The sequence below is a fragment of the Globicephala melas genome, chromosome 16, assembly GCF_963455315.2.
Source record: "Globicephala melas chromosome 16, mGloMel1.2, whole genome shotgun sequence".
Classification (NCBI taxonomy): domain Eukaryota; kingdom Metazoa; phylum Chordata; class Mammalia; order Artiodactyla; family Delphinidae; genus Globicephala; species Globicephala melas.
In genome coordinates, this window is record NC_083329.1 from 76,412,157 (window position 1) to 76,425,006 (window position 12,850).

Consider the following 12,850-nt stretch of genomic DNA (forward strand, 5'->3'; position numbering starts at 1 on the left):
GCACATACATCCGGAAGATTTCTACCGGTACCCTAAGTAAATCAACAGAGCATTGGCAACATTAGAACTTGAAATTCACAGAACCTCAAACCTAATGCCTTTTCAATGAAAGGAAGTCATTTTCTGTAGGAAATTGCCATGGGGACCTTGTGCTAAAGTGATTTCCATGAGGTTACTGCTCATCTGCAAGAATTCATGGTATTTATCTTCTCAATCCCTTACTTCAGAGTAACAGGACAAATGGTGACCTCACACTAGCAGGAGAACTCCTAAACTTCTGAAAAAATCTAGGATTCAAATTCATTTTATGATACCAGGGAATTAAGTATCAGACTTTAAGTCTGTTACTTTAATTTAAGTCTGTTAACTTAATTAACAGACTCGATGAGGCAAAAAACTTGCGACCTTCTGTGCTGAAGCACTAACGACAGCTTTCACGAGCAAGCCAAATGATCTTCTCTAATGATAAAATCTTGAGAGAAAGAGAAAGATATTCTTTTATCCAAACTCCCTGCTTCCCCGCTGGGACTATTTAAATCTTAACTATTCCTCAGAGTCCTTGCACTCATGCAGAGTATACTGCTGATGACAAAGTGAGATGTTCTCTTGGTATATATCCTACATCGTGGAGTAACGGCTCAGAAAGAAAAATTAAGAGCCTTGTTCAAGTGCACTGCTGCCTGATCACTGAAGGCTGGGCACCCCCAACTGGGTATGTTCAGAAACATTTTTCTAAGGAATAACAACAAACATATACATATTTCCATATATCGGCAACAGTTTCCCCATCTTTTGCATCATAATTTTTTTGCATTTATATATGTCTACTTGAAAGAGGAGGCGAGAAGTCTGACTGGGAAAAGTGTATTAGGCTGACGTTGACCCATGTAGAATGATCGTTCTCCTGGATCCCCCTCTTCCTGATTGGCTTAGATTCCTTCACTGTTGTTTTTCCCAATTGACTTACAGATGCTAGGAAATATGCTAGAGAATATGTCACATTATCCAACTCAAAACAAAGTCGAACATTAACTACAAAGGTCGACTGCAAATCTACTACAGATCCTATAATATTTCTACATTAGAAGTTTTCATCAATAAATACAAAACTGCTGACTTTATCAGGTCTTTAACAATTATAGTAATACGTGAATCGCAGGTCTGTTATCAACCTGCACATCCTGGGCACGTACAGATCAAAAGAACACAATTCCAGTACAGCCCATCTAGCTGGTGGTTCCACAGTCCTCATCGTGGCTCCTCATACTGGAGAAGGTCAAGACCAGGGGGTCAAGAGAGAGATTAACATCATCAATATTTCATTACCAACATTACCATTCTCTGAACTACGGGACCATCACAGAATACCATAGTAAATAAAGGATACTCACAGGGCCTCCAACCATTCCCCAGACACTTTTCAGGAAAGGACCAAACCAAAAACATCTTAGATTGCAGATCTCCTCAAAATAATATCTCAAAGCACCCCATTCCACTATTAAGAGTTTCTACCATCAAAACTATCTTAAATTACTTAAACTCAAGCTAAGTTCTTTCTCTCTTGTTGACTGCTCAAAAGATAAAGAATCTGCTGCCTGCCATCTTCATTACTTTTTGTTACTTTTATACTGAAGAGAACCTCAGACTTCCTTTCTCTACCAGTAACTCCGCGTGCAACCTTGGATGAACCACTGAATTTTCCTACATCTAAATTTCTTCCTCTACAAAATAAAATATAAGGACAAATTTGTGGATTCCTAAGGCTTTTCCTAAGTTAAAGTTCATTTTGTAACTCTAGATTGGTTATTGTTCCTTAGACTCTGTTCTACCTCTTAAATACATGCTCCATCTGCATTTTTCCTAAACTCCTAGACCTTTTTTGCCACGTCCCAAGAAAAAAAATAATAATAAAGCAAAAAGAGACCAAAACAAGGAAACTTCAATGCTATTCACTGATCCACTCTGTCACAGTAACCACCGCTGGCAAACGTGAGGTGAGCTAATACAGCAACTAGCAAGTGTCTGAAACACAGCAGGTATATCCTTTCTTTTCCTGCTTGTATCAGGGGTAATAATAGCCATCCCTTTGTCTTTAGAAATAAAATCTCTCCATTTCGTAAATGAAGTTTTAGGTGTTTTATTGTTGTTGTGTTTGAAAACGGTTGTAGGATAGGATGCTGTGGAGAAGAAGGAAGAACTTTTTGCACATGGGCTCATCTGAGTCCCTCAGAAGATGCTGGAATGAATGGAGGGTTGAGAAAATTCCTAGACATAGAATACAAAAGAACACTGGGGTAAAGGTAAGTATGTCAAGGCTTATTTCACATTCCCACCTCAAATACACATACACATGACACACGAAAAGTTAGCACCTGCCTGTTCAAGTGGTGGCACATCTATACCCTACCTTTTGCCCTAAAGACTATTTTAATGAACCTGGTGCTCAGCCTTAAAGGATGATGGGGAAGTAGCTCAATGCTCTATCATTCTCTTAGACCCCTTGTTACGTCGATGATATCAATAATCGTAACTCTGTTATCTTCACATCTGCTTAGAGAGCATCAATGTTCCAACTGCGGTAGCCAAACCCAAACTTTTCCAACTGTTTGAAAAACCAGACAATAAGTAGTTCACTCCACAATCTCTACTTGGAAGGAACTGTGCCCCAATTCAGATTATTCAGGGTGAATATCCAGGAACCACTTTGAGAAGCCACCCTACAGTGGATAGAAACCATAAAACCAAGCAAGACAAAGAATCTGACTGCTAACGCCAAGATCAGAAATTGCATGGACCCCCCCCCCAACATCTGATCTTATCAGACTACCCCGCAATTTCTCTTTGGGGGCTGCTCTCAGGAGATTGGATGTCAGATCAGAAACAACTGCTTATCAATGACCAGGAGAAGGTGAATCAGGAAGGCCTAGACAGTGACCTCCGTACACTGGGCAGGGCCTTTGACTAAAAGCAGGAAAGCGCCTCTTATTTAAATGACAACTCTCTGGAATTGTTTATTCTGCTTTTTTTGCAAACACTATACAAAGAGGAAAAGTCAATGCATATGGACTGGGGTGGAGAGAAAGAGATCTAACAGTAAAACCTAATCCTTTACCAACCAGTCAGAATTGTGGAGAGGATGCATGGGCTTCTGAATCAAGATCCCTCAAAGAAGATACCAAGTGGACCCCAAATCTCAAGGAGGGGTAAGTTAGAGCTTTCAACCACCTGTATCATTTAGAGTAGAGAGGATACATTTTTACAGCACCCATAAGCTACTTTAAAAATTAAATAGACTCTTGGGCATTAAAAAACACAACACAAGGGAATTTTCTGGCGGTCCAGTGGTTATGACTCCGTGCCTTCACTGCCAAGAACATGTGTTCGATCCCTGGTTGGGGAACTAAGATCCCGCAAGCCACATGGCACAGCAAAAAAAAAAAAACACAAAACTCTAAGCTTCCTCATGACAGTGGCCACGTACGCCAACTTTGATTCCCCTACATTCACTGCAATGTCTAGAGATGAGAAGCCATCACTAACTGTTACTGAATGAAAAAGCGACTGAATAAAATGTGTTCTTAATTTCTGCATTTACAGACTACCTGGAAATGTTTTCCAGTCTCTAGAATATTACCCTTGAATCCACAACCTGTTTAATATTCACAGAAAAAAGAAAAGTAATTTACAATTATGAGTATGTTTACATTAACATTTCAATTTACATATTTCAATTCATTTTCTCAGTTAAGAACTTTGAGATCATGCCAATAGAGAATACATAAAAAATTATTTTGACACCTGAGATTCAATGACAAGCCAATTCCCACTGAACAGATATTTCAGATATAAAATACTTGCCGCTTTCTGCCAAGTATTGTGGATTCTGTCCAGATAGAGTCAAAGGGTAGATGAAGGAGATGTGGTGAGTGACAGAAGAAAATTCAAAGATCCATTTTGAAAGTTCCATCTGGCACTTATGATTCCATGACTTTACTACCTAAGAATCTGTGTCTGTCAGGAAAGTCACAGACGCAGAAAGGAGACTTGCTTTTGCTGAAAAATAAAGGTTTTTCTCTAAGGATAAGGTTACTTCAGAATATTCTAAAAACTAAATGTTGGCAGCTCTAATAATCAAGGAAAATGCATACTCAGTGCGTTCCCCATGAGTCCCTGAAGGTCAGCTACTTAGGACTTCATGTACCTATGCCCAGCACTGACCAGTAGGCCCATCTTTTGTGCGTCCTCAATAAACGTTTACTGACTAAATTCAAGACACTGTCATTCTCAGCAAATGAAATGATTTATAAAATAATTTAAATGCAGAATTCACACCAAATCTTTTGCATACAAAAAAAAAACCCAACAAAATGAGGCAAAGACACAGACTTGAAGTGGAATGCATTGCAATCAATCAAGAAAAACTGGGTACCATTTTTTCTTCCATTTAAATTATGTGTTCTCTTTTCTCTAGCTGGTAGGGCTTCGGTTATTTACTGTCTTGAAGAAAGCAAAGATGTAGGAGATTATAAAATCAGCTTCCATCAATGGTGGGAGGTGGATTTTCTTTTTAAAAGAAGGAACTGCAAAATTCAGTGGGATCAATATGAGAGCGCCTTCCTCCTAGAAGCTGGAAGGCTCTGGGGATCTTGAGGGTAGGAGCAGAAAGTTATTATTCCTGCAAATTTCAGACAGCTTACCTAGAACTTCAAAATGCTTCTCAGTTTTTGGTACTTTGCTGGTAATTATCTAAGTGGCAAAACATCACACAGAACTGTCAAGCAGGATGTACGATCCAGGTTTCCAGGTAGGAGGTTAAAGCAAAGGACTACTGAACCTTTAGGGTAATATTGTTACCTCTGACAGAGCTGAAAATCCAACTTTTTTTTTTTTTTTTTTTTTAATGTTGAGCCTTCTTTTAATTAATTTATTTATTTATGTTTTTGGCTGTGTTGGGTCTTCGTTTCTGTGCGAGGGCTTTCTCTAGTTGTGGCAAGCGGGGGCCACTCTTCATCGTGGTGCGCGAGCCTCTCACTGTCGTGGCCTCTCTTGATGCAGAGCACAGGCTCCAGACGCGCAGGCTCAGTAGTTGTGGCTCACGGGCCTAGTTGCTCTGCGGCATGTAGGATCTTCCTACACCAGGGCTTGAACCCGTGTCCCCTGCATTAGCAGGCAGATTCTCAACCACTGCGCCACCAGGGAAACCTCCAGCTTTGTTTGATTGGCAGTTCATGTGCTTATCGACCTACGTATCTACAGTTGGCACTGTTAATGGTTGAGTCACATTTAAATTAAAGTTTGGATTTGCAGAATTTCTATACAAGTTATATCTAAAAGGGCATAACATTCGTTTGGACTGATCATTCCAAGGAACACTCCAAAAATATATATATAAATAAGAAGATGTGGTATAAAGAGAGAGAGTGGAATACTACTCTGCCACAAAAAAGAATGAAGTAATGCCATTTGCAGCAACATGGAGAGACCTAGAGATTATCATACTAAGGGAAGTCAGACAAAAAAGACAAATACCATATAATATCAGTTATTTGTGGAATCTTTAAAATGATACAAATGAACTTATTTACAAAACAGAAACAGATTCACAGACACAGAAAACTTATGGTTACTAAAGCGGATGGGGTGGGGTGGGGGATAAATGAGGAGTTTGGGATTAACAGATACACACTATTGTATATAAAACAGGCAAACAACAAGGGCGTACTGTATAACACAGAGAACTATACTCAGTATCTTGTCATAACCTATAATGGAAAAGAATCTGTAAAAGAATATATGTATAACTGAATCACTTTGCTGTGCACTTGAAACTAACACAATGTAATTTAACTATATACCTCAATAAAAATATATACATATATCTTTACTATAGAAATTTTTTTAAAAAGAAGTATAAGACTACCAAGCTAAGAATGGTGAGACTAAAAGCCATCACACTTGACTCATGCACGACACACATGCTAAGTTCTAGCCATGTAATATGAATAAAAATCCAGTAAACATTCATCAGAAATTCACCCAATGGAAGGAGGGTATAGAAAGTCACCTAATAAGAAGCCATCAATAACTAATACAAAATTACTGAATAAGATCATGAGAAAAAGTAAAAGCTACTTACATACCTAAAATGATCATTTATGTCATAAACTTCTCTCCCCAAAATAACAATAAGTTATGTTCAACCAATGGAGTTATGCTCGCACAAGGGGGAATTTCAAGAAGGATTAAAGCCATCTATGAACCTCTAAAAAAGTCTAAGTTCCAATCTACCAATGTGTTCTTACAATATAGTTAAATACATTTTGGGTATTAAAATGAATTGGAACACAGACACTCATCAAACAGTAATTTACAGTATTCATGGAAATATAGGAATTATCTCAGGCTATTTCTTAACACATACACCTGCCCTACTGCAAGATGGTGTTTCTTCACTCTTCACACTCTTCTCCTGTAGATTTCCTACTTTCTCCTTCAATATCCTATCCTACTGTGAAAGCTAATAAAAATAGCAGTGATGCACGGCTTATACCAAACACCCTACGGATGATGCAGTAAACAAAAACGCCTTCAGTGTTGAAACACATTCAAGCGTAATTTCTAGCATTCAAAATTTTCTCTCCTCTGTTCACAATTTTTCATATGCTATGGTCTGAATGCCTGTGTCCCCCCTCAAATTCACATGTTAGAACCCTAAAGCCCAATGTGATGGTGTTAGGAGGTGGGGGCTTTGGGAGGTGAGTAGGTCATGAGGGTGGAGCCCTCATGAATGGAATTAGCACCCTTATCCAAAAAGATCCCATGGAACTCAGAGCCAGCCCCTCCTGCCATATGAGGACACAATGAGAAGCTGTGACCCAGAAGAGGGCCCTCACCCAACTATGCTGGCACCCTGATCTCAGACTTCCAGCCTCCAAAACTGTGAGAAATAAATTTCTGTGCTTATAAGCTACCCAATGTGTGCTATTTCATTATGGCAGCCCAAACGGACTAAGACATCATATGGAATACAGAAGTTGCTACCTAAAATTAATTAGTTAGAAACAAGCTACAGAACACTGGGTCAGCAGTGAAAAGACCTCCCCTTGTTTCGCACCTCCTGGAGTTAACAGGCTTCCTATCGCCTCATAGCATTAGCCCACAGGAGTCCCAGAGATGCTAAGAGATTGGTCCACCACCACCCTGACTCATGGCAAAGGAAATAGGTATTCATGGTGTCTCCTTTGAAAAAGCCAAGTGAAACAAGACTGGTAGGAGGGCGTGGGGAGCGAGAAAGGCTTGACAACACATAACTACTTACTTAGGCAATGACTACGATGCTATGGACACAAGCCTCATACAGGACATTCAGGGCCACTCTAATGCCACATAAATCCCCCTTCATTGGGAAACACGAAAATGCACTTTCTGTATTTATCGCCATATACTGCATTCTGTAGAGATTAACAAACTTCCGGCCTCAGGGGGAATTTATGTGGGTAAAACAAAAAGGTATGATATTAATTAATTAACCACGTCCGCCCCCTAAACCTAATGACGGGCTCTCCATCGTGGATTCACATACATCTCATCAATACGAATTAAATGTATTCAGGAAGTTTTGAAAAGCACTTATTCACTTGCTTTACCCACTCTTGTTCAGAAAGGCATTTAACTGGCTTAAAAAATAAACAGGGAAAAGCAGATTTTTTAAATGAGCGAAATATACAGCTCTTTGATTTTTTTTTGTATAAAGCGGCTTAGAGGGAAAACAATTCAATCAGCTACATAAACAAATCTCATAATCCCCAATCATCACACTAAAATCACGTTCATCTTAAAATTACCACAGATTTAACTGGTATACAATGAAAAGCAAGTATGCTCCAAATTATAAGCAGTCAAAGTTTTAGGGTATCATTTAAAAAATAAAAACATCCCAGTGTGCAACTGACTTCTATTAAGCCAACTATCATGGGTAGGACTAAACCTACATTTGGTAAAGAGATAAGCTTGTTTTTTTAAAAAACTGAGTATGTCTCTACTTTCAAAGACGAGTCCTTGAAAGTACCTCCATTTGGAAAAAAAAGGTATAATTTTAAGAGGCTTACTTATTCAAGTGATTGCTGGGTGTTGCTTTTACTGTATTTTTCTTTTTTGAATTTGATTTTTAGTTTATTTTTTATACAGCAGGTTCTTATTAGTTAGCTATTTTATACATATTAATGTATATATGTTAATCCCAATCTCCCAATTCATCCCACCACCACCCCTCCCAACCCCCGCTTTCCCCCCTTGGTGTTTACTGTATTTTTTCTAAAGCTATTTGCCATTACATGATCGGATAACAAGTCTAAAACTACTATAATTGTGATATGTAGAGGAGAGATTAAATTCAACACTCCCTCTTAAATAAATCAGGTTGTATTAGGGATACTATTGGAAATATTTATTTTAAAAGGTTTTGAACCCATCACTAAGGTTACATTTTCCCTCTCTCTGTTTATGCTAGCCACAATTTAAGTCTGACGTTTTCCAGTTCAGTTTGTCAACCAGCATAAATAAAAGATGGTCTCTTTTCATGATTAGTTTCAGTTCTTTTTCTTAGAGCAATGTAATATTTCAACATTTTATTCACCTTTAAAATTAACAACATATATTATGACACTAAAGAAAGCATCTAGATTGCATTGTACAGGCAGAGGGCAGAGCTCTAAAAAAAAGGAAGGGGATTTTGCCAGGCTACAATTCTTATACATGAGCAAACAGGATGGTGCTGGGGAAAATGCTCTGTGACACCCAGCAAGTTCATCGCTGGCCCAGTGTGTGCGATACAGGGATGGTGATTAGATTTGAAGCCCATGGAGGTTCACTGAGGCACTTCAGTTTATGTGATAAGCTTCAGCCATAAAAAAGAATGAAATAATACAATTTGCAGCAACATGGGTGGACCTAGAGATTATCATACTAAGTGAACAAAGCCAGACGGAGAAAGACAAATATCATATGGTATCACTCACATGTGGAATCTTTTTTAAAAAAAGATACAAATGAACTTATTTGCAAGACAGAAATAGACCCACAGACATAGAAAATGAATTTATGGTTACCAAAGGGGAAAGCGGGGAGGGGAAGGAATAAATTAGGGGTTTGGGATTAACAGATACACACTACTATATATAAAATAGATCACCAACAAGGACCTACATATAGCACAGGGAACTCTACTCAATATTTTATAAGAACCTAAAAAAGGAAAAGAATCTGAAAAAGAATATATAACTGAATCACTGTGCTGTAGATCTAAGATGAACACAACACTGTAAATCAACAATACTTCAGGAAAAAGAGTGGTTTGGCCATAAAGTCCGTTCGGGTTTTTTGTAACATCTTATGGAAAAACCCAAACGAACTTTTTGGCCAAACCAATATAGAGAGGGGGGGGGAAAAAAAGCTTCAATCCAAAGCCGTCTGGTTTTTATTTCACTGTGTTTTGTGGCTCAAGACAGAATAAGAACCGCTCAGCATATGAATCCTAAGAATGCTGCACTAACATTAAATGCCGCCTCCGTGCCCCGACCCAGCCTCTTTCCACCCAGTCGGCTGGACCACCAGGATAGGAGCTACTTCAACTCCCTGACAGAGATCTAGGATGCCTCTGCCCATTGAGCCCTTGAACACAGGCCTTCAACCAAAGTCCGTCATTCAGGAAGTATTAACAGACTACTACAGCAAACACAGTGAAATTCAAAAGGAACAAAAGCACTAACGTCAAACCATCCACGTCCGTTTCCGGCAGTGATGACCTCCCCAGGAGAACATGCCTCTCGCAAAGGATCTCCTTCATCCCTCTCCAGAAGAGAAGAGGAAACACGAGAAGCGCCTGGTGCAGAGCCCCAATTCCCATCGCATGGATGTGAAATGCCCAGGATGCTCTGAGATCACCACCGTCTTCAGCCATGCACAAACAGTAGTTTTGGGTGTTGGCTGCTCTACTGTCCTCTGCCAGCCTACAGGAGGAAAAGCAAGGCTTGCAGAGGATGCTCCTTCAGATGGAAGCAGCCTGAATCAAGATGGATGGGAAACCGTCCCAATAAACACACTTTGGGTTAAAACAAACAAACAAAAACCATCCACCTCCAACATGCATAAAAGTCCATAAAGTACTACATTTCTAGTATTAGATTATTTTTCAGTTAACATATGGATATTTAAGGATTTTCCAGCTTTCTCTTCTCAACCAAATTAAAATCAGGTAGATAAAGCACCACCCATCACTCTCCCTTTCAGGGACACATGTTATAACATGTCAGCAGAGCTGGGTTTACAGCTTTTTATCACCAATGAGCTGCGTGACCCTGGGGGAGTAACTTCACCCTTGAAAGCCTGTGATTCCATACCTGCAGAATACTTCACAGAACTGAAAGAAGCAAGAATTAGAGTGGCTGGCACAGTTCTGGGCACACTGTTGAGTGCAAATAGACGTTAGCTATCACTATTTTTCTTCTGTTGCCTTCTTGTCACCAAAGGCTTCTCATTCAAGCTATACACCAAATAGCATTCCAAAGCCATGAAAAAGGAAGAGAATTTGGCAACATCTTTTAGATAACATTTTATGGAAGCTTTAGACAGTACAAGTCCTTACCGTTTGCACGTAATTGTTATTAAACCACTACGCGACACAAATGCCCTCCCCACTCTATTCTAGATGACACCTCTAGAAATTAAAACCTGGCCTCCTACACTGTCTCGTCACTTTTAAGCACAATGCATTTCACCAATAATCACTTCTGGTCTATGCCCCAAAAGTAGCAACGCTGTTTCAAACACTCTTAAATGGTGATTACAATAGGGAACAAGCTCTCTCTAAATCTACTAAGTTCTCTGTCAAAAACGCCTATACAGAGGCTGTATTCTGAGGTCTCTAAATTGCTTTGAGATCTGAGGTGTTTTTCTAAATAAACAGAATAACTACTCGTATCATATAACATTCCCTAAGACAACAATGCCTTCTAAAGCATAAGAATAGGTCACACTGGCAGTAATAAACAAAATACGTAAGCAACACCATTGAAAACATGAGGGAAAAGACAAAACGCTTCAAAGACACAGAAAGGAAACAACAGGACCTAGGTCCAGAGGGATACGCTTTTAAATCCTAGAAAGCGGTGAGAGGTGAGACATGCAGCAATTTAATACAAACTCAGGATTCCAACTATATTTATACCAACACGCAATTTTCCCACCAAACCACAAAACTATTCCCAAACATCAGAGCCACCTGTCCCATTTCCTAATTCTAACAGTAATGTTAACTTTTCGCTAGATTTCAGACTTGATCAACTCACATCTCTAACATTAAAGAACAGCCCTTGCTCACCATTCCTGGCTTCTGTTGGGAAGGATTCTCCCTGACCACCCACTCCAGGCCTCCCTCTGCCCCATCACTCTCGCCACCCCCAGGAGCCAACCTGAACCAGCTGACTGGGAAACTTGGGGAAAAGTAGGCACGCCTGGCTCAGCTCTGCCCTTTCTTCCTCTTGGGAACATGCTGCACACAAGGATAGGTTCCCCCATCAGTAATAAACGTGATGTTCTAATCTTTCATCTGCTTTACTCTTGTATTGATATTTCCCACATTCTTCAGAACCTAGGCAAGAAACGAGATGCTGTTGACTGGGTCTACTCAAAGAACAAAACACCAAGACCACCTGAGAAGATGCAAACAAAAGCAAAACTCTCACTGATGATGCAACAGGGAACAAACAAATGTTCTAAAATAACCAGGACCTCTGGAAACACAGCATAGTGGTTAATGGCAAAATATCTACAGCTGGAATGCAATATCTGAACCCCTCTCTGCCAACTATAAAACTGGGGGCAAATTTCTTAATTTCTCTGGGCCTCTGTTTCCTCACCTGTCAAATGGGGATAATAATAGTAACTTACGATTATTAATATATGTAAACATATAGAACAACGCCTAGATATAATAAGCTAAGTAAATGTTAGCTATTACTAATATTACCATTTTTCTTATTTCTTTTTATTACCGTTATTACTATTACTATTTTGCATCACAAGACTTGAAAAGAAATACTCGTCCATGATAGGTTAGATTACATTTTATAAGTTCATGTCTATAGTAGGACTCCAAGAAAAATGACCTATAATGGAAAAGTTGTAGGAAAATGAATCAAATTGGTCCACTATGGGTGATGTCACCTGAAAAGACAGTTTTGTCTTACAACACAAGAGGAAATACAAGGGTACACCATTTGGCACACACACAAAATTTCTTTGTTTCTGTTTCTGTTTTCTTTTGTTTCGGCTCTTGTTTTTCATGTCAATACTTGCTCTTCGGCTGCTCCCCAAACATGTGATGTGCGTGAATCTGCCTGATGATAGACTGATCAGGGCAAACCTGTGGTGTGGACAAATATTTTTCTGGATGACAGAAGAAAAGTTATGCGTCCTTTGCTCAGGGTTTCTATGACCCAGGTATGTAATTTTTTTAAGGTATGTAATACAGGGAGAGAAGTTACTTCTCTCCCTGTATTACATACCTTAAAAAAATAGGAGGAGAAAAGAAAGTTCTGTTATTTGACTCACCAGAGTACATATTAACTGACCAAATATGCCTACAGCTAAAATACCAACTCTGGGAATGAAGTTAGGTTATCAGAGACCTTTCCTCTTATTAAAGGAACCAAAATCGACTTTATGCCTTAACTTAGCATTGTTCAGGAACACACATGCCTCTTTGCCTATCACAGAGACATACAGAGTCCTGTTAACAGGCTCAGATGAATCACCAGCACTACTCTTGAGGACGCGTCTTTTCTTAAGGGGT

General features: G+C 39.3%; 1 protein-coding gene and 1 pseudogene across 1 annotated transcript in view; one reads left to right on the forward strand and one right to left on the reverse strand.

Annotated features, from left to right (window-relative positions):
• Positions 1 to 12,850, reverse strand: part of RYR2 (ryanodine receptor 2) — a 721,218-nt gene that overhangs the window by 541,473 nt on the left and 166,895 nt on the right. The window lies entirely within an intron of this gene.
• On the forward strand, positions 9,818 to 10,110 carry LOC115845756 (small ribosomal subunit protein eS27-like; annotated as a pseudogene).